At 35.2% G+C, this 23,455-nt stretch overlaps 1 long non-coding RNA gene across 1 annotated transcript in view; it reads left to right on the top strand.

Moving 5' to 3' along the window:
* LOC120588364 (uncharacterized) overlaps positions 1–22,934 on the top strand; it is a 28,833-nt gene extending 5,899 nt beyond the window's left edge. Inside the window, exons 2-3 of the long non-coding RNA XR_005649235.1 lie at positions 22,059–22,251; positions 22,654–22,934. This is a non-coding gene — a long non-coding RNA (uncharacterized LOC120588364). The remainder of the gene's footprint in view (positions 1–22,058; positions 22,252–22,653) is intronic.
* The last annotated feature ends 521 nt before the right edge of the window (positions 22,935–23,455 follow it).

The following is a 23,455-nucleotide window of genomic DNA, read 5'->3' as shown; positions in this document are numbered from 1 at the left end:
TTAAGTTATGTTCTTTGTTGGGCAGATGTATTAATCTTTCTCAATTCTGATGCTATATATAAACTCATTGTAGAGCTTCTATTATAAAGTACCATTATCTAGGTGGCTTAAACAACAGAAAATTATTTTCTCAGAAATCTAAATTCTAGAAATTAAAAATCAAGATGTTAGGGGGCTGAGTTTATTCTGAAGGCCATGAGGGAAAGATCTGTTCTGTGCCATTCTTTGGTTTATAGATTCTTTCTTTCTTTATTTTATTATTTTTTAAGTTTATTGGGGTAACATTGGTTAATACAATTATGTAATTTTCGGGTGTACATGATAATTTGACATTTATATATTCTATTGTGTGATTATCACCCAGAATCCAGTTTCTTCAGCTACCATGTATTTGATCCCCTTTACCCACGTCACGCTCCCCCAAATCCCCTATATTTGACCCCCATTACCTTGTCTACCTCTTCCCTCTTCACTCACTCCCTACCCTCTAGTAACCACTAGTCCATTGTCCATGTCCCTGAGTCTCTGTTTGTCCTGTTCATTTGTTGCTTTTAGGTTTATATCCCACATATAAGTGATACCATGTGATTTTCAACCTTTTCAGTCTGGCTTATTTCACTTAGCATGATTATCTTGAGGTCCATCCAGGTTGTCACAAATGGCAGTGTTTCTTTTCTTATGGCTGAGTAATATTCCACTGTATATATGGATCACAGCTTCTTTAGCCAACCATCTATCATAGGACACTTCGGTTGCTTCCATGTCCTGGACACTGTGAATAATGCTGCTATGAATATCGGTGTGCAAATATCTTTTGGGATATGGGGTTTCAATTATTCTTATATTCAGGTCCTTAATTCATTTTGAGTTAATTTTGGTGTGTGGTGATAGACAACAGTCTAGTTTCTTTCTTTTACAGGTCGCCTTCCAATTTTCCCAGCACCATTTATTGAAGAGGCTTTCCTTTCTCCACTGTATGTTTTTGGCTTTTTTGTTGAAAATTATTTGCCCATATAAATACAGGTTTACTTCTGGACTCTCAATTTTGTTCCACTGGTCTGTGTGTCTGTTTTGCTGCCAATACCATGCCAACACAATACCAACAGTTTTGATTACTGTTGCTTCGTAGTATAATTTGAAGTCAGGCAGAGTGATGCCTCCAGCCTCATTCTTTTTTCTCAGAATGGCTTTGGCAATTCAGGGTTTTTTGTGCTTCCATACAAATCTGATAATTTTTTTTTCTATTTCTTTAAAAAATGCTGATGAGATTTTGATGGGGATTGCATTAAATCTGTATAATGCTTTAGGTAATATGGTCATTTTAACTATGTTGCTTCTTCCAATCCAAGAACATGAAATATCTTTCCATTTCTTTGTATTTTCTTCTATTTCTTTTAATAGGGTCTTGTAGTTTTCATTACATAGGTCCTTCACATGTTTTGTTAAATTTATTCCTAGGTATTTTATTCTTTTTGGTGCAATTGCAAAAGGAAATATTTTTTCCACTTCTTTTTCTGACACTTCATTATTAGAGTATAAAAAAGGTATGGATTATTGAACATTGATTTTGTATCCAGAAACTTTGCTGTATTTGCTCATTGTTTGCAGTCATGTTCTTTTGGAGTCTTTAGGGTTTTCCATAGAGAGAATTATGTCATTCGCAAATAGTGAGAGTTTGACTTCTTTGTTTTCTATTTAGATGCCTTTTATATCTTTCTCTTTCCTGATTGCACTTTCTAGGTCCTCCAATGTTATATTGAATAACAGTGGCAGTAGTGGACAGCCTTGCCTGTTCCTGATCTTAGAGGGAAGGTTTTTAGTTTTTCGCCATTAGCTATATTGTTGGCTGAGAGTTTGTCATATATGGCCTCTATGATGTTAAGGTACTTTCCTTCTATACCAATTTTGTGAAGTGTTTTGATCATAAATCGATGCTGTATCTTGTCGAAGGCTTTTTCTGTATCTATGGATATGATCATATGATTCTTATTTTTTAATTTGTTTATGTGGTGTATCACATTAATCGATTTGCATATGTTGAACCATCCTTCTGCCTCTGAGATGAAGCCTACTTGATCATGGTGTATTATCTTTTAAATATGTTGCTGTATTTGGTTCTCTAGTATCTTATTTAGGATTTTTGCATCTGTGTTCATGAGAGATATTGGTCTGTAGTTTTCTTATTTTGTGTTATCTTTACTAGGTTTTGGCATCAGAGTAATATTGGCCTCATAAAATGAGTTGGAAAGTTCTGCCTCCTCTTTGATTTTTTGAAAGAGTTTGAAGATAATACGTATTAAATCTTTGAATGTTTGGTAGAAATCACTGGTGAAGCCATTTGGTCCTGGACTTTTACTTTTTGGTAGGTTTTTGATTGTTTCAATTTCCATACTGCTGATCAGTCTATTTAGATTTTCCAGATCTTCCTAGTTCAGGCTAGGAAGATTGTATTTTTCTTAGTACTGGTTCATTTCTCCTAGGTTATTAAATTAGTTACGATATACTTTTTCATAGTATTCTTGCATGATCTTTTGTATTTCTGTGATGTCAGTCATAATTTCCTCTTTTTCATCCCTGATTTTGTCTATTTGTGTCCTTTCTCTTTTTTCTTTAGTGAATCTAGCCAGGGTTTTGTCAATTTTATTAACCTTCTCAAAGAACCAGCTCTTTATTGCATTTATTTTTTCTATTGTTCTTTTGTTCTCAATTTCATTTATTTCTGCTCTAATTTTAAAGATTTCTTTCCTTCTGCTGACTTTAGGCTTCATTTGTTCGTTCTTTTCTAGTTTTTTAAGATGAAGGATTAGATTTGTTATTTAGGCTCATTCCTGATTTGAGGATAGGCCTGTAATGATATGAACTTTCCTCTTATGACTGCTTTTGTCATGTTCCAGAAGTTTTGATATGTTGTACTATCATTATCATTCGTTTCTATGTATCTCTTGATCTCTCTTTTTATTTCTTTTCTGACCCAGTTATTCTTCAGTAGCATGTTGTTTAATCTCCATATATTTGTGGTTCTTCCTGATTTATTTTTGTAGTTGATCTCTAGTTTCAAAGCATTAAGATCATAGAATATGGTTGGTATGATTTCAACACTCTTATATTTGTTGCGGCTGTCTCTGTGTCCCAGTATGTGGTTGATTCTTAAGAATGTTCCATGTGCACTCGAGAAGAATGTATAAGCAACTGTTTCGGGATGGAAGGCTGTGTAAATGTCAATTATGTCCAGTTGGTCTCAGTTGTCATTTAAGGATATTATTGCTTTATTGATTTTCTGTTTCGACGATTTGTCCATATCTGACAATGGCGTATTTAGATCTCTTACTACAATAGTGTTTTGGTCTGTTTCTCCCTTTAGTTCTGTTAGCAATTGCTTTACATATTTCGGGGCTCTGAAATATGTAATATCTATGGGAGCATAGATATTAATAAATGTTATGTCTTCTTGGCGCATGATTTCCTTTATCATTATGAAGTGTCCCTCTGTATCTTTCTTTACCCTTTTTATTTTGAAGTCTATTTAATCTGATATTAGTACCTCTACTCTCACTTTTCTCTGAATGCCATTTACTTGAAATATCATTTTCCATCCTTTCACTTTGAGTCTATATATGTCTTTGGAGCTGAGATGTGTCTCCTGGAGGCAGCATATGATTGGGTTTTGTTTTTTGATCCATTCTGTAACTCTATGCCTTTTTATTGGTGAGTTCAGTCCATTTACATTTAGGGTGGTTATTGAAATATGAGGTCTTCTTATAGCCATTTTATCTTTTGCTTTCTGGTAGCTCGGTGTTTCCATTGTTTCCTTGTCCTTGTGCTTCTGTTTTTGTTTTTTTTTTAAATTTTGGTTGGCTTTTGTGAGTTTTGCCTCTTCTTCTTCTTGTTTAAGTTATATACTTCAGTTCTGAATCTTTGGTGTGTGGTTACCATTATGAATATGAAAGGGATAGTGTGTGTGTGTGTGTGTATATATATATATATATATATATATTTTCTTCTACGTTTGCCTTATCTCCTTTCCCCTTTGCAAATTTGGATCTTTGAATTCTCCCCTTTTCAGTCACTATTATTTCAATTTGTCCCTATGTATGCTGAACATTCATTACTATCTTGCTATAGCAATTCTCTTTTTATTTAAGCTCATAATGCCCTGTTTTTAGTAAGGTTGCACTCCTCTGCTTCTATTTGCCTGATAGTCACTTTACTCCTAATTATGTATTTGTTTTGTTTTTGTTTTGTTATTTTGTTTTAGTTGAGCTGGTACTTTTCCATATTTCATGTAGAGCAGGCCTCATAGTGAAGTATTCCCTCAATTTTTGTATGTCTGAAAAGGTCTTAATTTCTCCTTCATATCTAAAAGAGAGCTTAGTTGGATACATTATTCTAGGCTGGTAGTTCCTTTCATTTAATAGTGTAAATATTTGATTCCATTCCTTTCTGGGTTATAAAGTCTGTGCCGAGACGTCCGGTGATAATCTAATGAGTTTTCCTTTATATGTTACCGTCTTCTTTTCCCTGGGTCCCCTGAGAATTCTCTCTTTGTCATTAATTTTTGATAACTTTAATACAATGTGTCTTGGTGAAGGCCTTTATGGGTTGAGATAATTGGGTGTTCTATTGACTTCTTGAATTCCAAGCTCCAGCTCATTCCTTAGATTGTGGAAATTCTCGTCCAATATTTGTCTGAAGATGCTTTCTAGTCCCTGCTCCTTTTCCTCGCCTTCAATAATTCCCATTATTCTTATGTTTCCTCTCCTGATGGTATCAGCTAGTTCTTGTATTTCTCTTTCATTATTTTTCATTCTTTGGTTTCTCTCTCCTTCCTTCTGATTTATTTCTAGATTTCTGTCTTCAACATCACTGATCCTTTCCTCCATTTGTTCGACTCTATTTCCCAATCTTGCTATTTCATTTTTCAACACTTGCAGTGTGTTCTTCATCTCCAGAAGTTCTATTTGGTTCTTTTTGAGGGTTTCAATCTCCTTGTTCTGCTCATCTAGTTATTTTTTTCAATTCCTGAAATTGTTGATTTGAGTTGTTTTGGCTTTATTGAGCTTTTTCAGAAGTACCATCCTGAATTCTCTGTCATTTGTAGCATATTTCTATGTCTGTAAGCTTATTTTCTAGAGACTTTTCTCTTTCTTTCTGAGATGCCTTGTCACCTTGGTTGTTCATTGTGTATGATGGACTATTTCTCCACCTGGACATTAATGGAAGTGTATTCTGTTTTCTGTTTTTTTATTTTCCAGAAAGAAGATTTTTTTTTAATATAAATGTCTGTCTTTAGCCTGCTGCAAAGAAGGTGCTTTTCTTTTGGTTTCCAGCAGATGGTGTCTAAGCCTCTTGGATCCCTGCTTTATATAAAGCCTAAATGTCTTTTTTATTTTCTTGTAGATATTTAATCATACTTACTACTCTCAGTTTTAGTCCCTGTCAGTGTTAGCGACAGTTTCAGTAACGTTTGCTTAGATTCCCCTGGAGCTCCGCAGTGATCGGTCTCGGAGGGTTTGCGGGGAGGGTCTCTCTGGGTTGGGATTGAGGGCTGCGGCTCAGCCTCAGTTTTGCAACCAGGGCTTGTAAAATTCAACTGTTGTTTCTCTGCTATTCCGTCCCACATGTCTCTGCTTTCTGCCCTAATGAATAGGCCCTGGTACTGGCCGCTAGAAATTCTGACACTTCTAGGCAAGCTGATCAGAGAAGTTGCCGCACCTTTTCCCCTCCCACTCCTCCTGCAGGGAGCTCCAGAGGCTGTGAGAGGTAGCTTCAGCCTCAGCAGCATTTGCTCAGATTCCTCTGGGGCTATGCGGTATTTGGTCTCAGAGGGTATGGGGGGAGAGGCCCTCTGCATTGGGGGTCAGTGGCTGCAGCTCAGCCTCTGTTATGGAACCGGGACTGGTAAAAATCAACTATTGTTTCTCTGCTGTCCTGTCCTACTTCTCTGCTTTCTGCCCTGATGACTGAGCCTTGCTGCCAGCTTCTAGAAGTCCAGGCACTTCCAAGCAGGGCTGGTCACTGCACATTTACCCCTCCCCCTCCTCCTGCAAGGAGCTCCAGTGGCTGCGAGAGCCAGCTTCTTTATTTCTCCCAGTCCACCGCCCGACACCTGGGGTTTCTGGCCTATGGTAGCTCTTATGTGCAGATCCCACACTCAGACGTGCTGATGTGCAGTTTGGGTGTTTTTTTGTTGAGTTTTAGATGTTCAGCTTATTGTTGTTTCAAGGGGAGAGATCTGAGGACATCTCTCACTCTGCCATGTTTCCTTACTATCCTAGATTCTTATTTAAAGATGGCTTAAATATGATTTACTTTGTCATTATTTTTAGTTTGTACAATCCAGAAAGGTAAATGACTTTTGGTTTATGACCACACACACACACACATAGCACACATAATTAATGGGTTAGAGCTTTGATTTTTGAAGCTTATCATTTATGAGACTCACCTGGAGAAACCGTTAAAACACAAATTGCCAGGCTTAGGTCTCAGAATTTCTAATTTAGTAAGTCAAAAGATGCACTAGAGAATCTGCATTTCTAAGTGCCCAGCTGCTGCTGCTGATGATCAGGGACCACACTTTGAGAACAAGTGGAGCATCTTCCTAGTGGAGTCTCAAAATCATTTGAACCACAAAGCTCCAAGCAATCAACAATCAAGATATTTTCCAATCTCAACATAAAATTATATCTTTACGTACCAAGCAGATTAGAAAACAGTCCCAGTATTTTAGAGGAAATTTCTGATAATTTTGCCAAAAATCAGTGTTTATGCTTCTGAAAACCTTGACTGGCTATGCCCTGGAACTGCTAGTTCTTCTAAGAGTTGCTACTGGAGTGAAGGATCAGCATTTAAAATTTTAGTAAGATTCATTTAAATGAGTTTTCCTCTCTTTCCTTAACTTCTCCCAATATTATCACTAATAAATTAACATTAAAGATGCAAACATACTAATGTATGACAGAAAACCAAATTAATCATTGAAGATTTAAGTACCATTTGCATCTGAATTTCACTATTTTTTTTTTTTTTGAAAATGTGGAATACAAATTATGAGCTAAATGGACTTGACTCTAAGTAAGATTCCATTGAAAATAATTTAAAGTCTTAAAATGCTATAGCCTGGGATGCTTGTGCTCTGGAGTTGGGCATATATTTAAAATGTGGCTTTCTGTCTTCCCATTCAGAAATTGGCAGGTATAGAAAACAGTAAGAAATAGAGAAGTTTCTTGTACTTTCCGATATATTTTTCACTAAAAGAGAAAGTAAACATCAAGGATTCAGAATTACAAATCTAGGAAGGAAATAAAAATGAAATGAAATCATATGAAGGAAGATAATCTGACACAGTTACAAGGTGAAAACAGAGATATAGAATAGACCAATGGACAGTCATACTTAACCCATTAGAAATGGCTTTTAAATATTACTTAAAAAAAAAGAAAGCATCCTGCATTTGAGTAATAAAACTATAGCCCTGCTCAACCCAAGCATCTTCAAAAGAACCATATTATGTTAAAGCTTTCTTATCTGAATACAGAAAGAGTTTAGAGCAAAAGAAACTATAAAGAAGAGGAGTCATGAGGTTGATTAGAGGGAAAGGTAAATCTTTAATGAATAGCTTCACTGACAAGTGTGCTAAGATGGTTTATCCCAGAGTCAAGTACACTACTCTTGTACATCCTTTAGCTGTTTGCCTGACTGACTCAATGATCTTGGGAAGGTGTGCCTGGAAGCACTTGTCAAAATTAATCACAAAAGCACTGTGATGCTGAAGCTCTCCCACTGAAATCTCCAGAAATAGGTAAGAAATAGAGTATGGTTTGGCTGTTAAATTGAGCTTGAGAAAGAAAAATGAATAAGTCTTAGTCTAAGAAAGTTCCATACAGCCTTACCTGCTGTTGGTTTTGTAGTAAACTACAGGTATATTTTTAAATATATATATTTTCAATTATAGTTGGCTTACAATATTATATTAGTTTCAAGTGTATAAAATAGTGGTTAGACATTTATATAACTTACAAAGTTATATAAATGAGTGATATTTATAAATGAGTTATCTCAACAAATCTAGTACCCATCTGAGATTTTACATAGTTATTACAATATTATTGACTAGATTCCTTATGCTGTACTTTACATCCTTATGAGTATTTTGTAACCATTAATTTGTACTTCTTAATCCCCTCCCCTCTTTTCCGCACCCCACCATTCCCTCTCCATCTGGCAACCCTCAAAATGTTCTCTGTATCTATAAGTGTGTTTCTTTTTTGTTCATTTACTTTGTTCTTTAGATTCCACATTTAAGTAAAAATTATATGGCATTTGTCTACCTTTGTCTGACTTACTCACTCAACACAGTATCCTCTAGGTTCATCCATGTTGTTGCATATGACAAGATGTCATCCTTTTATCTATCTATCTATCTATATCTATCTATCTATCATCTATCTATCATCTATCTATCTATCTATCTATCTATCTATCTATCTATCTATCATCTATCTATCATCATCATCATCTATCATCTATCTGTTTATTTATTTTTATGGCTGAATAATATCACATTGTATGTATATGTACCACCTCTTCTTTAGGTATTCATCCATTGATGGACACCCACTAGCTTCCATATCTTGGGTACTGTATTTTGGCTTTCTTTACATAAATACTCAGAAGTGAGATTACTGGGTCCTTCTTTGTCTCTTGGTTTACAGTTTATTTTGTCTGGTATAAGGCTTGCTACCCCAGATTTTCTTTTTTTTTTGCCTTTCTTTTTCACTAAATATCTTTTACCATCCTTTTCTTTCCTGTATGTATCTTTGGATCTGAAGTGAATCTCCTGTAGGTAGCATATGTGAGGCTCTTGCTTTCTTATCCATTCAGTCACCTTATCTTTTGATTGCAGTATTTAATCCTTTTTCATTTGAAGTAATTATTGACAAATATATAGTTATTGTCATTTTAGTATTCATATTTTTAATATAGATTTTTTTCTTTTAAAAGAAGTCCCTTCAACATTTTCTGTAATACTAGCTTGGTGGTGATTAACTCCTTTTTCTTATCTAGAAAGCTCTTTATCTGCCCTTCGATTTTAAATGATAGCTTTGCTGGGTAGTATAATCTTGGTTGTAGGTCCTTGCTTTTCATCGCTTCAAATATTTTATTCCAGTCCCTTCTGGTATGAATAGTGTCTGTTGAAAAATCAGCTGACAGCCTTATAAGAGTTCCCTTGTAGGTAACTAATTGCTTTTCTCTTGCTGTTTTTAAGATTCTCTCTTTGTCTTTAACTTTAGCACATTAATTATGATGTATATTGGTGTGGGCATCTTTGGGTTCATCTTGTTTGGGACTCTGAGCTTTGTGGAGTTGTATGTCTATTTATATCACCAGATTAGATAAGTTTTCCATTATTAAATCTTCAAACAGGTATTCGATTTCTTGCTCTCTCTCTTCTCCTTTTGGCACCCCTATGATTCTTTCAAATGTTGGTACATTTGATGTTGTTCCAGAGGCCCCTTAAACTATTCTCATTTTTTGGATTCTTTTTTCTTGTTGCTGTTCTGATTGGGTGTTTTATGCTACCTTATCTTCTAAATCACTGATTCAATCCACTGCTTTATCTAATTTGTTGATTCTCTCTAATGTATTCTTTATTTCTTTTATTGTATTCTTCATTTCCGACTGGTTCTTTTTTATGTTTTATATCTTCATTTTTATGTTTTCTATTTCTTTGTTAAAGTTTTCACTGAGTTCCTCTACTCTTTCTCTAAGTTTATTGAGCATCAGTGTTTTGAATTCTAGATCTGGTAGATTGCTTGTTTCCATTTTGTTTAGTTCTTTTACTGGAGCTTTATTCTGTTTTTTTTTTTTTTTTTTTTTTTTTTTAATTGGAGCATGCTTTTTTGTCTTCTCATTTTGGCTGCCTTATGTATTTGGTAGGACTCTTTAAGTTTCCTTGTCTTAGTAGAGTGGCTAAATATAGTAGGTGTCCTGTGGGGTCCAGTCACGCAGCCGTCCCTGGTCACTGTTAGCCAGGTACTCAAGGTGTGTCTCTGGTTTGGATTGTGTGTGACCTCCTGTTTTGATTGAGAATTTTATTGGAGCCAGCCTTGGTTGAGCTTTGTTTGATGTTGACAGGTCAATGGGAGGGACTGACCATCGGGCTGACTGGTTGTGAGGATTGGCCAATGAGAGGCTGACCCTATGGAACAGGATTCATTTTCGCAGGGCTCTGGTGCCTGCCTAGTCAGACCTTTGGTCATGTCATCTTCAGATGCAGCCCTGGATGGTGCTTCAGCACTGGTCAAAGCCGGCCACAAGCTGTGCCAGCCCAAGGGCCTCCTGAGAGGGGCCCAGCCACAGGCCAATTTCAGCCACAGTCTGTGTACTTCCCAGGGCCACTTGTCAAGAATCACCAAGCAATCCACAGATGGCTACCACTTGGGTTGCTGTTAGGCATGCCTTGATTCAAGGTCAAGCTGAGAACCAAGGCCGGCTACTGGTAGGGCCAGACTTGTGGCTGTTCAGCAAGAAGTAGTGGGCACTCTGAGACCAGATGTTGCTTGTTTGGGTTTTGTAAATCTTTTGAGAGATTTTAGGAAAGTCTGCAGCACGAGTCAAGATAGGTTGTTTGTATGGGAAAAAACAAACAAACAAACAAACAAACAAACAACAAGAAAAAAAAAAACATTGGAATCGGCTTGGGTGGACCTGCAAGTTGGAAGGGCAGTGGTCTCAAGAAATTACTTGGCCAGGCTGAATGGTATTATCCAGGTTGATGGACACTCAGATATGGCAGTTGCCTGCCTCTGCATGCCGGGAGTAGGGAGAGCTCAACAATGGAACAATGAATTTTGCCAGCATCTGTCTGAGAGAATGCCACTTCTCTAGCTTTCACCGAGAAGACAGACAATTAAGCTCCTCCCAATATGTACCTGACACTTCTTGAGCAGTTGCTCCAGCACTGGAGCTCAGAGCGAGCAAGTCTATCAGTGAGTAAATCTGGCTGTGGGCCCCTTAAGAGTAATGTCTATGACTCTTGCAGCCTTCCATCTCACTCAGCCATAATCTCCACTGGATTTCACATCCAGAGGTCATGGGGACTTCCTGGCACTGGAACCCTGGGCTGGAGAGCCTGGTTGGGGCTGTGACCCCTTGCTTCTCCAGAGGAACACGTACAGCCAAGATATCCCTCCCAGTTTTCAATTGCCACACGCAGTTATGAGACCAGTGCATTTCACATATCTACTCTTCCTACCAGTGTAGAGGTGGCCTCTTCAGTATGTCCCCAGCTGTAGAACTTCTGTTCAGCCAGACCTCGGGCAACTCCCAGTGATGATTGTTCTGTAGTTTAGTTATAATTTTGATATGGTCATGAGAGGAAGCGAGCACAGAATCTACCTGCTATACCATCTTGACTGTAAGTCCAAACTATGGATAAATTTAAGCCAATGATTTCTGGTTTAGAATTCTCTTAGTTGAATGGTGATACCCATGAAAAGATTATTTGCTGACCCAAAAGCATAGACAATTGTAAAATACATATATGTATATGTGTGTATATATGTATGTGTGTGTATATAAACATATATATGTGTGTATATATATGTATATATATACAACTTTCCTTATGTGTGCTGCAGAAATAAATAGAAACGACAAACTATATAAGGAAGACCAAAAAGTAAGGATGAATGATGGGATTTAAGACATACAACTGGAATTATCAGCTTTCTGGCACTACATCTAATTAACAATTTTTAGAGAAACTAATGCAGATTATAATCACCATAGCAACACTAGGGCATGCTAAAGGCACATGGTTATGAAATTTATTGGTTTCACATCCTGGAATTGGAGTTTAATCAGTTCTCTATCCTATGGGAAATAGGAAAAGTAGGGAAACATAAAGGGAGTCAGTATCTACTGACAGTTGCAATCTGTCACTTTCATTTTCCTGAAGGCTAAATAATAAAGACCTTTCCTAGACCAGAAATTGGGGTTTGAGCAAAAATTTATCTCTTTTGCTGGCTCCAGTAAAATGCTGACACACTTTCTTAATATAATAGGAGAAAGCCCTTAGAAAATGTCAAAGAAAATTTTCATTCCCCTGTTCAGTTAAATTGTGCCATTTTCCCGAATGTACTGTAGATCTCCAAATTGCTAATAGAGTTACTTAGTAAGGCTGAGATTATACTGGTCAGAACACATATAGACTATTCTAATCTCTATTCTATTTTATCTATCATTTTTTTTTCAATTTGCCCTAATTTTGTAGTTCAACAGTTAGGGCAAGGTCATGAAATATACGTAAGAGAAAAGAGCTTGCCATAATAATTTGCTATCATAGTATACTTTTCATTCTTCAAGATTAACAGTGGTGTAGATAAGGGCCTAGATTTGATTATTTCTGTGAAATATTATGTCAAAGTTTTTTTTTTTTTCCATGTGCGGCTAGCAGACAAAGGATGATATTTCTACCATATCATGAGCCATAACAATACCAAAGATCTGAAGCAAAGGGAGCAGTATTTTGGTAGGATTTTAGGATTTATGACTTTGGAGAATCCATAAAATCTTACTTAAACTTTCAGTTTATACAAATGCACAGCCTATATTCAAACTTGATCATTTTATCAGCAATTTATAAATTGAAATAAACAAACTCTTACTTACAGATATAATCAGGGTTATAGGAGAACCATAAACTTCTATTAATCTGTAAGTATTAAGCATAGAGTCTCTGGAGAACAAACATATGTCTTTAACAGGTTTATAGCAATATTCAATTTTCATTTTGGACGTGGATATCTAGATCCCTCCCCCTTCTTCAATAACCAGATATAACAATTTGTTTTTATCAGCAGTTTTACTGAGTATCATTCAAGAATTTAATAATGATAAGACGTCCAATAATAGTTCCAGAGGGGCTAGGTGATACTCTTCTGCAGAAAACCAGTGTAAAAGTGGATAAAATGATCAACGACAACAATTTAAGGGAATTGATATTGACTAAGACATATAAAAAATTAAAAAGTGTTTATTTAATAAATTACAAGAGCTCCAAATGAAAAAAGGTGGGAGACAAGGGCCTTGTTGCCTAGAGCTGCCCCTCTTCTCTTCCTTCTCTCCACATACACCCAGGTGAATCTGGAATAACCATACCTTAAAAATAAGAAGTTTGATGATATGGTCGATCAATTCTTATTTTTTTGAGAAACTTCTATACTGTTTTCTATTGTAGTTGTACCAATTTTCAGTTCCTTCAGACATTCATAGCAGCAATATTTATGGTGGCCAGGACATGGAAGCAACAGAAGTATCCTACAATAGATGATAAGATAAAGAAAATGTGGTATAATGATAGATATATACAATGGATAAGATATACAATGATAGAATAACAATGGAATATTACTAAGCTATAAGAAGAGATGAAATACTGTCATTTGCAACAACACGAATGGATCTTGAGATAATCATGCTAAGTGCAATAAGCCAGATAGAAAAAGTTGAAAACCACATGATATCACTTATATGTGGGGTATAAATCTAAAAGCAACAAACAAGCATGACAAACAAACAGAGACTCATGGACATGGATAATGGACTAGTGGTTGCCAGAGGGAAAGGGGGGAGGGAGGAGGTAAATAGGAGTAAAAGGGGTCAAATATGTAATGATAGGAAGAAATCTAACTATGGGCGGTGAACATACAATGCAAAAAGTGTTGAATTGTACCCTTGAAATTTATTGGATTTTGTTAATCAAAGTCACCCCGATAAAAACTAAATAGAATAAAACTGCTGTTTGAAGATCCACTCTGCAAAAAAATTAAATAAATAAATAAACTCTTCTGCTGGAGGTATAAGACGCAATTCTGGGTGGATAGTGAAAACCTGTAGTTTTGCTAACTTTAATTGTCAGATTTGACTTGGAATCACAGGGAAAAATCTGTAGCTATGCTAGCCCAAGACTACATTCTGGTTTGTGGCAATGGGTAGGTCAAAATTTATTGGGGAGAAACTAAATATGAAAGAAGCAGAGACGAATTAAGGTAATCTCTCATGCTTAAATCTTGTGTGAGAAAGACTCTAGAATTCCTGGCAAAACATGAAAGGCAAGGGAGGTTGAGAATGGGCTATTACTTTAAATGTATTGCCCAACCCATACACCGTTCCACTGGTTGAGGAGGGAAGTCTTATGGGTTTAAGGTGTTTGAGTACAATTTCTGCCCATCATAACCAACTTATTTAAAGTAAATATCACTTGAGTACAAGTAAATATCACTTGAGTATAATTAAGAAACAACTCATCACACATAGGCCCAATGTTATTATTATTCCTCATCAGAAAGAGTGAAGTCAAGAAGGCAATAGGATGACATAAGAGTGTTGAAAGAAGAAAAAAATCCATTAAAGTTATTTATCTAGCAAAATAATCCCATGAAAAATAAAGGCAAAATAAAGACATTGTCAGAGAAGCAAAAGCAGATAATTTTTTTATTAGCAGATATTTACTACCAAAAAAAAGAAGAGAAAAAAGAAAAAAAAGAAGCCTTTAGGGTAAAAAAAGATATAACCTCAGATAGTAACTTGTAACCACAAGATAAAGATGAGGAGAACTAGAATCTTGTATATATGTAGTAAATATAATATGTAGGTTAGGATAATGCAACATACATATTATGATATATATATAGCTATTAGCATAAAAAACATGGTGAGGAAATGAAGCCAATCTGGTTCAAAGTTGTTAGATTTTTAAATCAGTATTAACAAAAAGGAGATTGTGGTGAGTTAAAGTGAGAATGTTAATGCATATTATTACTAGAGCAATCACTATAGAAAGGTAAAAAATATCGGTAAAAATTAGCAGAGTAATTAAAATGATATAAATGGTATAACAGTATAAAATGTTTGTTTACAACAAAAAGAGGAAATATGAAAGATCATAGGAACACAAAAAAGTAAGAGACATTAAAAAAATCAAAGAGCAAAATGGCACATGTAAATTGAACTATGTCACTAATTACATTAAATATGAGTGAACTAAACCCTCCAATCAAGTTAGACATTATTATACTGGATGAAAAAAAAATGTTTAAAGTACTAATGCTTTTTCCAGCAAAGTCACATTTAATACCCTTCAAACTGATCTCCTCCCAAGAAGAGTTCATTTGAAATATAATATCCAGAATTTATATAGTTTCATGCCAAAAATTCATGTTATTTAATTTTTTCAGTACTGAAGATTCGACTCATAGAATTAGAGCTGCTAAACAAAGACAAAATTAAAGCAGAGAAAAACAGTATTGCTTAGACTCTACTACCTTTCTCCTCCCTTTGAGTAATTTTCAATATATCAGATGGTAAAAATAAAAAAAGTTTATTTGCTTTATTTTCTGATTTAACAGGAAAAAAAGGGCAGTAGCTCTTTCCCTTATATCCACCCACCATCACTTTTAAAATATCATTAAATAATAATAATAATAAAATAAATGCCTTCGCTGAATGTGGAAAAATTAGGTTACTCTGTCACCAAACCTATTACCCTCTCCAAGAGGTCTCTCTGATGCTAACATTGATAATGCCAGTTTGGCCTACATGCTGTGCAGAAGATAGATGAAGCTAAGAATAGAGAAATGATAGAAGGAGAAGAGAAAATATGACATCTGGCTTCTAATCTTCAGCACTAGAATTTCCTGGAAAATAAACACACCATCAGTCATGTCAATTAAACCACACTATACCAATCCTCAGCTAAAGGATAAGCAACCTCAGATGAGGGGAATAGAAGTATGTAGAGCATAATATGGGACATATTAGAGGGGAATGCTGGGCAAAAGCACTCACAAAGACATGGTCCAACATCGTGGTTTAGCCGATGTTGCAACAGCCGATTCCAAAATGCATCCTGGCTACTATAAGTGTTCCAGGGTTTGAAATTCACTATATAGTAAAAAATGATTCCCTGCTGCCCCAAAACATGATTCCCACTGTAGGCCCAGGAGACATTACAGGATTCAAAAACTGAAGGATTGTAGTAAAGGGATAAAGGTGGACAGATCAGGGGACAGAATAAAAATTCTGATTTAAAGACATGTCTTGCCACTTTTCTTTAATTATATTTGCCCATATGCATTTTGTCCCTACTGCTTACGTAGAGCATTAGCATGTAGATGAATTAAAGAATGAAATGTTTTCTAAAAGCACTTAAATCATATTACATGTGTTTAATTAACACTTTGGCCGAATAAACGAGGCGTTTGGAGGTTTTTTGTTTCTCCTTCGGCCCCCAAACACATCGCTTTTCAGCCCCCTGCCTAACTGGTTTCAGGCTGCACTTGGAGACAGGGTAGCTGTAACGTCTCCTTTTTCTCACCCTCTTACCCTTTACACGGGAGGTGGTTGAGAAGGTATTGAAATCTGTACTCCTTCCAGAATCATGAATACTTGGAATAGACATACCAGCCTATGTGTCAGATGGTGGCCAGAGTGATAATCTGTTGGAATTCAAGACTGACATCCAACTTAATTAGCTGGTACTCAGGTTGGACCCCTTATTACATATTTTGAATATTGCCAGTGGCTAGCGGAGTGTATCTTTTACATGAATATTCTTGTGTGAATATTAAAAACTATTCTTAGGTGGTGAATAGCAAATAAGTTATTTTCTTTCAAAAATAAGGTGATAAAACAAATCTAAATGATTCATTTATCTGAATAATTAACATGAAAGGCAGCATTAACAATTTTGCTGACAGATGAACCTTTTATATTAGGCATAGAGAAAAGGGGAAGTTTAAATTGGTATCATAACATCAGAGTACAAAGAAAGTAGCAGTCGAAATGCAGAGAGAAAATAGCCTGTTAAGTTTTGGTGATTTAGAAGGAATCTTGTGATAGCGTTTTAAATTCAGTTGGGTAAGAACTAAAGTGGGCCACAAGCTAGGCTGTTGTCCGTGAATTGTCTGTAGGGAAAAGCACAGCTTCTTGCTCTGTTAAGAAGAGAAATAAGAAAAAAAGAAAAAAGAAAACTTAAATATGTTCGGAAATTGAATCTAAGGATATTGAAGGAATTGCTATACCAAACATTTCCATGTATTCTGCCAAATAATGGAAATTTAAATGATCTAGTTCAGAGAAGGAAAGGATTAAAAGGATACCAATTATTCTTTCACTTTATCATAAAGATAGAGTTTCTCCTCTTTCTGGACTTTGTTTTGGATTATTTTTTTCTAATACCAAACTACATATTATGTATTTTGAAAAGTCATCAATAATTTGAACAAGGAAAATCAAGCTAGATTTTTAATATATACTAAGTATGTTCAAGGGACCAATTATTTGCAAGAGTACATCTGATATTTTGGAGCATATAGGAATATATGTATGTATTAATCAGAAAATTTACATTGTTTCCTGATCAAGAAATGTAAGTTTATCTACACATTTTAAATTTCATTCCAGTCTAGTAGGCCCATAGAATATAGAGTTATGGTTAAGATTCTGCATTGTCGAACATTGGGCAAAAACTATTGAGTTTCAATTTCCATATCACAAACAAAGAGAGCTAACAATGTCAGAATTAAAAAGGGTAGACAATTGCAAATTTTCATAGCATGCTGTGAGTGGCTTCCAATTATTTTTCAATAAAGATTTTGTGTAAATTTTATAAACTCTCAGGGATTTCAGCAGATACATTTCTTTCTAAATAAAGCAGACATTTTATTTTTGCATTGTCTAAAATAATTTAATCTTTTGTCTCTGGCAATTGCAATGGTTCAGGATCCAGAATGGGTTTATTATATGAAAATAACTTCAGTATAATGAACTTTGCCCCACTTTTTATCCATCTAGTAGGAGTAAATGAAAGCTTTTTGTTACTGTTATTAAGAGAATTTTAAAAAGTAAATAAAAATAAGCATTTTACATGTCATCAAATAACACCCTCTTTAAAGAACTTCAGTTAGACTACATAGGAGTGGGATAGTAGAGGTGATGAGAGATGCTGTTAACCTATATAGGTTCCCAAGACATAAGATTTGTCTAAGGAGGATCTGCTGGCTGACGAAAGAGGCCACTGTACCTTCTCTCACTCAGAACTCTCCTGGGAATGCTTTTCTATATCTAAATTGTCCTAACATGCTAATGTTTCTCTTTTGCATTAACCTCGACATGATAATAGGTAATGTTGAAACAGTCTATTCATTATACTAAAGAAACAGAGTTTGACAATAGTGATTCCTATTAAGATCCAATTAAAAAATATAAGAGAGAGAATTTTTTAAAAAATTAAGTAATTTTTTTAATGGTAACATTGGTTAATGAAATCCAATAAATTTCAGCTGTATACTTTAACAGTAAGGCATCTATATATTTACACTGTGTGTTCACCTCCCATAGTTAGATTTCTTTCTGTCACCACATATTTGACCCCCTTTACCCTGTATACTTCCACCCTCCCCCCACCCCCTACTCTCTGGTAACCGCTAGTCTATAGTCCATGTCTGTGAGTCTGTTTGTTTGTCCTGTTAGAATTCTTTAATAAATTTTATTGATAGGTTACTAAAAAGCACATGTAATTCAATTATACACGTATGCACATGGCAGTCACTATAACAACAAATCACATTTTAGATCATTTAGAGAAAAAGTGTATTCTTGCTTCACATTATTGGAAAAGCAAGGTAAGAATTCTGTAGAACTGAAATGGTACCTACCTTGTCCACTTTAGTGAGCAAATGAGTATACTCAGTTGTCCTTTATAGGATCCCTGATATAAACCAAATGTGAAGAAGACAATAAGACTTTGATTAAAGGTTTTATGTCAAAAAATCTGACTTTGATTAAAATTATATGCAAAAGAATTGTCCTGATCACTTAAAGTTAAAAGACAAAGAGTGATTCTTAACTTGTACTTTACCAGAAATTAATTTGCCTAAGACTGATTTCACATGCACACGCACACGCGCGCACGCACACACACACACACACACACACACACACATGCACACAAAGTCTAAAGCAAAGAGAAATAGATTCATGGATATAGAGAACAAATTGATGATTGCCAAATGGAAGGGGGTTTGAGGGCTGGATGAAAAAGGTAAAGGAATTAAGAAAAAAATTTGCTTGTTATGGAGAGAAAGAAGATTTGGTATAGTGTTTCATTGTGCACTTTCATGTGTATTATTTTGTTTACCTTTGGTCAAACAAAAAAGAGCCTAGATGTTTTCCTAACATCAAATCTTCAAACAAAAGGCAGCAGGGTTTTATATATATATTGACTTAGATAAAGATATATGTATCTTATTTTTTTTTAGTTATATATTTTATTTATTTATTTTTAAATTAAATTTATTGAGATGAAACTGCTTAATAAAATTATATAGGTTTCAAGTGTATAATCCTATCATATATCATCTGTATATTGGACTGTGCGTTTACTGCCCAAAGTCAAATCTCCTTTTGTCACCATATCTTTGACCCTGTTTACCCTTTTCTACCTTCCCACTTCTCCCCTTTCCCTCTGGTAACCACTGAATTATTGTCTGTGTCTATGCGTTTTTGTTTCTTTGTTTTTCTTGTTCATTTTTTGCTTTAGTTCAATCCCTACATACACATGAGCAAATAATTTTCAACAAAGGAGCCAAAAACATATAATGGAGAAAAAAATTCTCTTCAATAAATGGTACTGGGAAAATTGGAAAGCCACGTGCAAAAGAATGAAACTAGATTGCTATCTGTCACTATACATCAAAATTAACTCAAAATAGATAAAAGGCCTTAAAATAATACCTGAAACAATAAATTACATAAAAAAAAATGGGTACTTAACCTATGGGCCTTGGATTTAGAGAGGATTTTATAAATTTGAACTCAAAGACAAGGGAAATAAAAGCAAAAATAAATGAATGAGGTTATATCAAACTAAAAAGCTTCTGCGCAGCAAAACAAACCATAATGAAACAAAGAGGCAACCAACTGAATGAAAGATATTTGCAAGCAACACCTCCAATAAGGGCCTAATATCCAAAATACATAAAGAATTCATACAAACTCAATAATGACAAAAAAAAAATACAAACAATCCAATTTTTAAAAAACGGGCAGAACATCTGAATAGACACATTAAAACGGCCACCAAATATATGAAAAGTTACTCAACTTCGCTAGCTATTAGGGAAATGCAAATCAAAACCACAATGAGCTATCACTTCACACTTGTAAGAATGGCTATTACTGATAAGACAAATAATAACCAGTGTTGAAGATGTGGAGAAAAAGGAACCCTTATATACTGCTGGTGGGAATGTGAATTGGTACAGTCACTATGGAAAACAGTATGGTGGTTCCTCAAAAAATTAACAATAGAATTACCATATGACCCAGCAATCTCACTTACAGATATCTACCTAAAAATTTTGAAAACATTTATCTGTAAAGATATATGCACCCCAATATTCATTGAAGCATTATTTACTGTGGCCAAGACATGGAAACAACTGAAATTTCCTTTAATAGATGATTGGACAAAGAAGATTTGGTACATATATACAATGGAGTATTACTCAGCCATAAGAAAAGATGCAATACTGCCATTTGCGACAAAATGGATGAATCTTGAGAATTATCATGCTAAATGAAATAAGTCAGACAGAAAAAACCGAGAACTATATGATTTCAATCAAACGTGGGTTATTTTTATTCCTTTAAGAAATTTTCTGATGACATCACACTCTGCTACTTTTCAGAAATTTTGTGGTATTGTTTTACCTGCATAATGGTTTATACAGTTTATTGAAAAGAGAAAGTATGCTTGCATTGTTCAGAGTGATGCTAAACTCTATGCACTTTGCTGCGACATCATGCTCATTCACATATCTGAATTTATGAAGAATTATATACGCTATATTTTGGATCTTATTTTGTTTCTTAGAAGCACTCAGCCTTGCTGACAGGAGGGCTAAGAGCAAATCTCTTATTGTAGAAGCCTAGCTTTCTGGGATTTATTGACACTCTGGTATCTTTTACATCTACCTTAGCACTGCAATTTCCAATATTGCAACATGGTTGGTGGTGAAAATATACAAATAATAGTATGTGACGTCAAATATACTGCAGGACATGGCAAAACTATAAAACTTATATCAATATTACATTCTCTCCAGGCAAAAGTTATCCACCTCTTGAATAACTCAGGGGTAATTCTCTCTCAGTATTGAAAAGGAAAGATTTTCTCATATTTAACAAAGCTAAATTAAATTGATGAATACTAGAAACCCAAAATTTGAATGTGAACATTTGAATGTGAACCAGGCTCTCAACTTATTTTAGGAAAATGTCACAAACTGGTGGGAAAGAAATCAATTTTTCAAGAAAGATGCTAAAAATTATTATAAAAAATTTAAATTTGACCTTTATCAGAAATTAATATAAAATATAAAATAAATATCTTAATATATAATGGAAAGTTATTTTAAAATCTAAGGGAAAAGTGAGTAAAAATATGACTGAGTTTTGTTTAGGCTTAACTTGTTCCACGAGGGTATCAGAAATTGAAAATAAAATACTTGGATTTGATTGCCTATTTTTCACTATTAATACTCTGTATTAGAAATGGAGAAATTAAACCAATATAGCTTTTAGTGGTGAATCATTTGATCCAAATATATAAGTACAATTGAAACAAGCAACTATGCTCATTTCTTTTTTAAATTTGCCTCAATTTACAACTAAGGTAGAAAATATTTCTGTCTTACGATTTAATAAAATACTTTGCTGTCTTTTGTTTTCCCTCTTATTTTTTTATTGTTAAGTTTGATGTAATAATATTTAGCTCACTATATTTCTATGAGGATAAAACTATATATACATATTTTTAATATAATTACAATGTGTATATACTTCTCTATATTTTTAATATATTTATATAAAATATATACTTAGATTATTCAGAGAATGATAAAGAATTATATATAATATATAAATATTAATTTATTTTACATATGTATGCATACATACATATATGTGTGTATATCATTTTGTCCCAATAGTTTTGTGTTGTTTCGATGTTGGCTGGAGGATTCACACAAATAATTTAGCCAGCTTGTGGGGACCCCTCGCCCCCGCGGGACTTTGCCTGCACTGATGGCGGCGGCAGGGCCATGAAGCTGAAGCTGAAGAACTTGTTTCTCGCATTCTTTCCGGTGTTGATCGCCGGCCTCCTTTACGCGCGAGTGCAGCTGGGTGAGCCAGACGGGGCGGAGCAGGAGTGCGGCTGGACAACCCTCCGGTGCCCGCTGCGAGGCATCCGGTCCTGGGGATTTACCCTCGCGCAGACACCATTCCTCCGGCTCGGTCCTCTGACAGCTGTCTGCGGTCGCCGGGCGCACTACCCTTGTCCCACCGCACCTCGGATGAAATCCAGACTCCTTCCCTGAGCATGCATGGCGCCGCATGATCCTTGCTGCTTTCGGCCTCTCCAACGCCATTTCCTAGGCCTTTCGCTCGCTCTGCCCCCACTGCACTGGGTTCATGACAAGCGTCTGAAAAACTGCACTCATTGCTCTCTCAAGCTCTTAACCTGGTCTCTCTGCCTGCGGTGCTTTTCTCCCAGCTCTTTCCTAGCTGCCTCTTCTCAACCTTCAGGTCTCAACTGAGATATTACCGCCTCAAAGAGGCCTTCCCTGACCAGCTATTATCAGAAGCAGGAAGTTCCTCTTCCATGATGGAACACATGTAAAATTAGGAGATGAGACTGGGTCTCGTGACCCTGTGGGCAGTTACATAGTTTCATCAAAAAATGATGGAGCTGGTGAAACCTTTCTATTTCCCCCTTTTCTGTTCTACTTACCTAAATGATAAAACAACGATAAGTCAAGTTTCCAGGAATATTTTTATTTTTGATAGAATACCTTAAATATTCAAAGCCTAACACATCTTCAAGGTTAAAATTTTAAAATATTGGTTGGGTAAAGTTGTTCATGTTTCTCTTAATAGATTACCTAATATTATCTTTTCTACCTACTTGAAGCTTGATTCTGTGGCTTGCCTTAGCTACTTTCTCCAGAAAGAAATGGCGCGACATTGCAGAAGGATTAGAATAGGGGAGTGATAAAAAAAAAAAAAAAGTAAGATTTCTGTTGTGTACTTCAGTGACTTTTACCCCTGGAAACTGGCAGATAAATCTCTCTATATAGCCATCCACAGTGAGAAATTATTCAGAAAATGTAATCCAAGTTATCGATATAAATCTAGCTATCTACAGGTATTTGCTGAGCATTTACCATTTTCCTAGCATTGCGTCATTCATAGCAAGAATAGAAATATAGGACACTGTCAACAATCTAGAGCAAGAAATCATTTCTCAAAAATTACCATTCTGTTACGTTTAATAAATAGAATAATCACTACAGAAGATAAAAAATTAAAAACTGTACATATTGTTCAT

The sequence above is a fragment of the Pteropus medius genome, unplaced genomic scaffold, assembly GCF_902729225.1.
Source record: "Pteropus medius unplaced genomic scaffold, Ma_sr-lr_union100, whole genome shotgun sequence".
NCBI classification, from domain to species: Eukaryota; Metazoa; Chordata; class Mammalia; order Chiroptera; family Pteropodidae; genus Pteropus; species Pteropus medius.
Note: the sequence above shows the minus strand (reverse complement) of the source record. Positions and strands in the feature narration are given on the sequence as shown.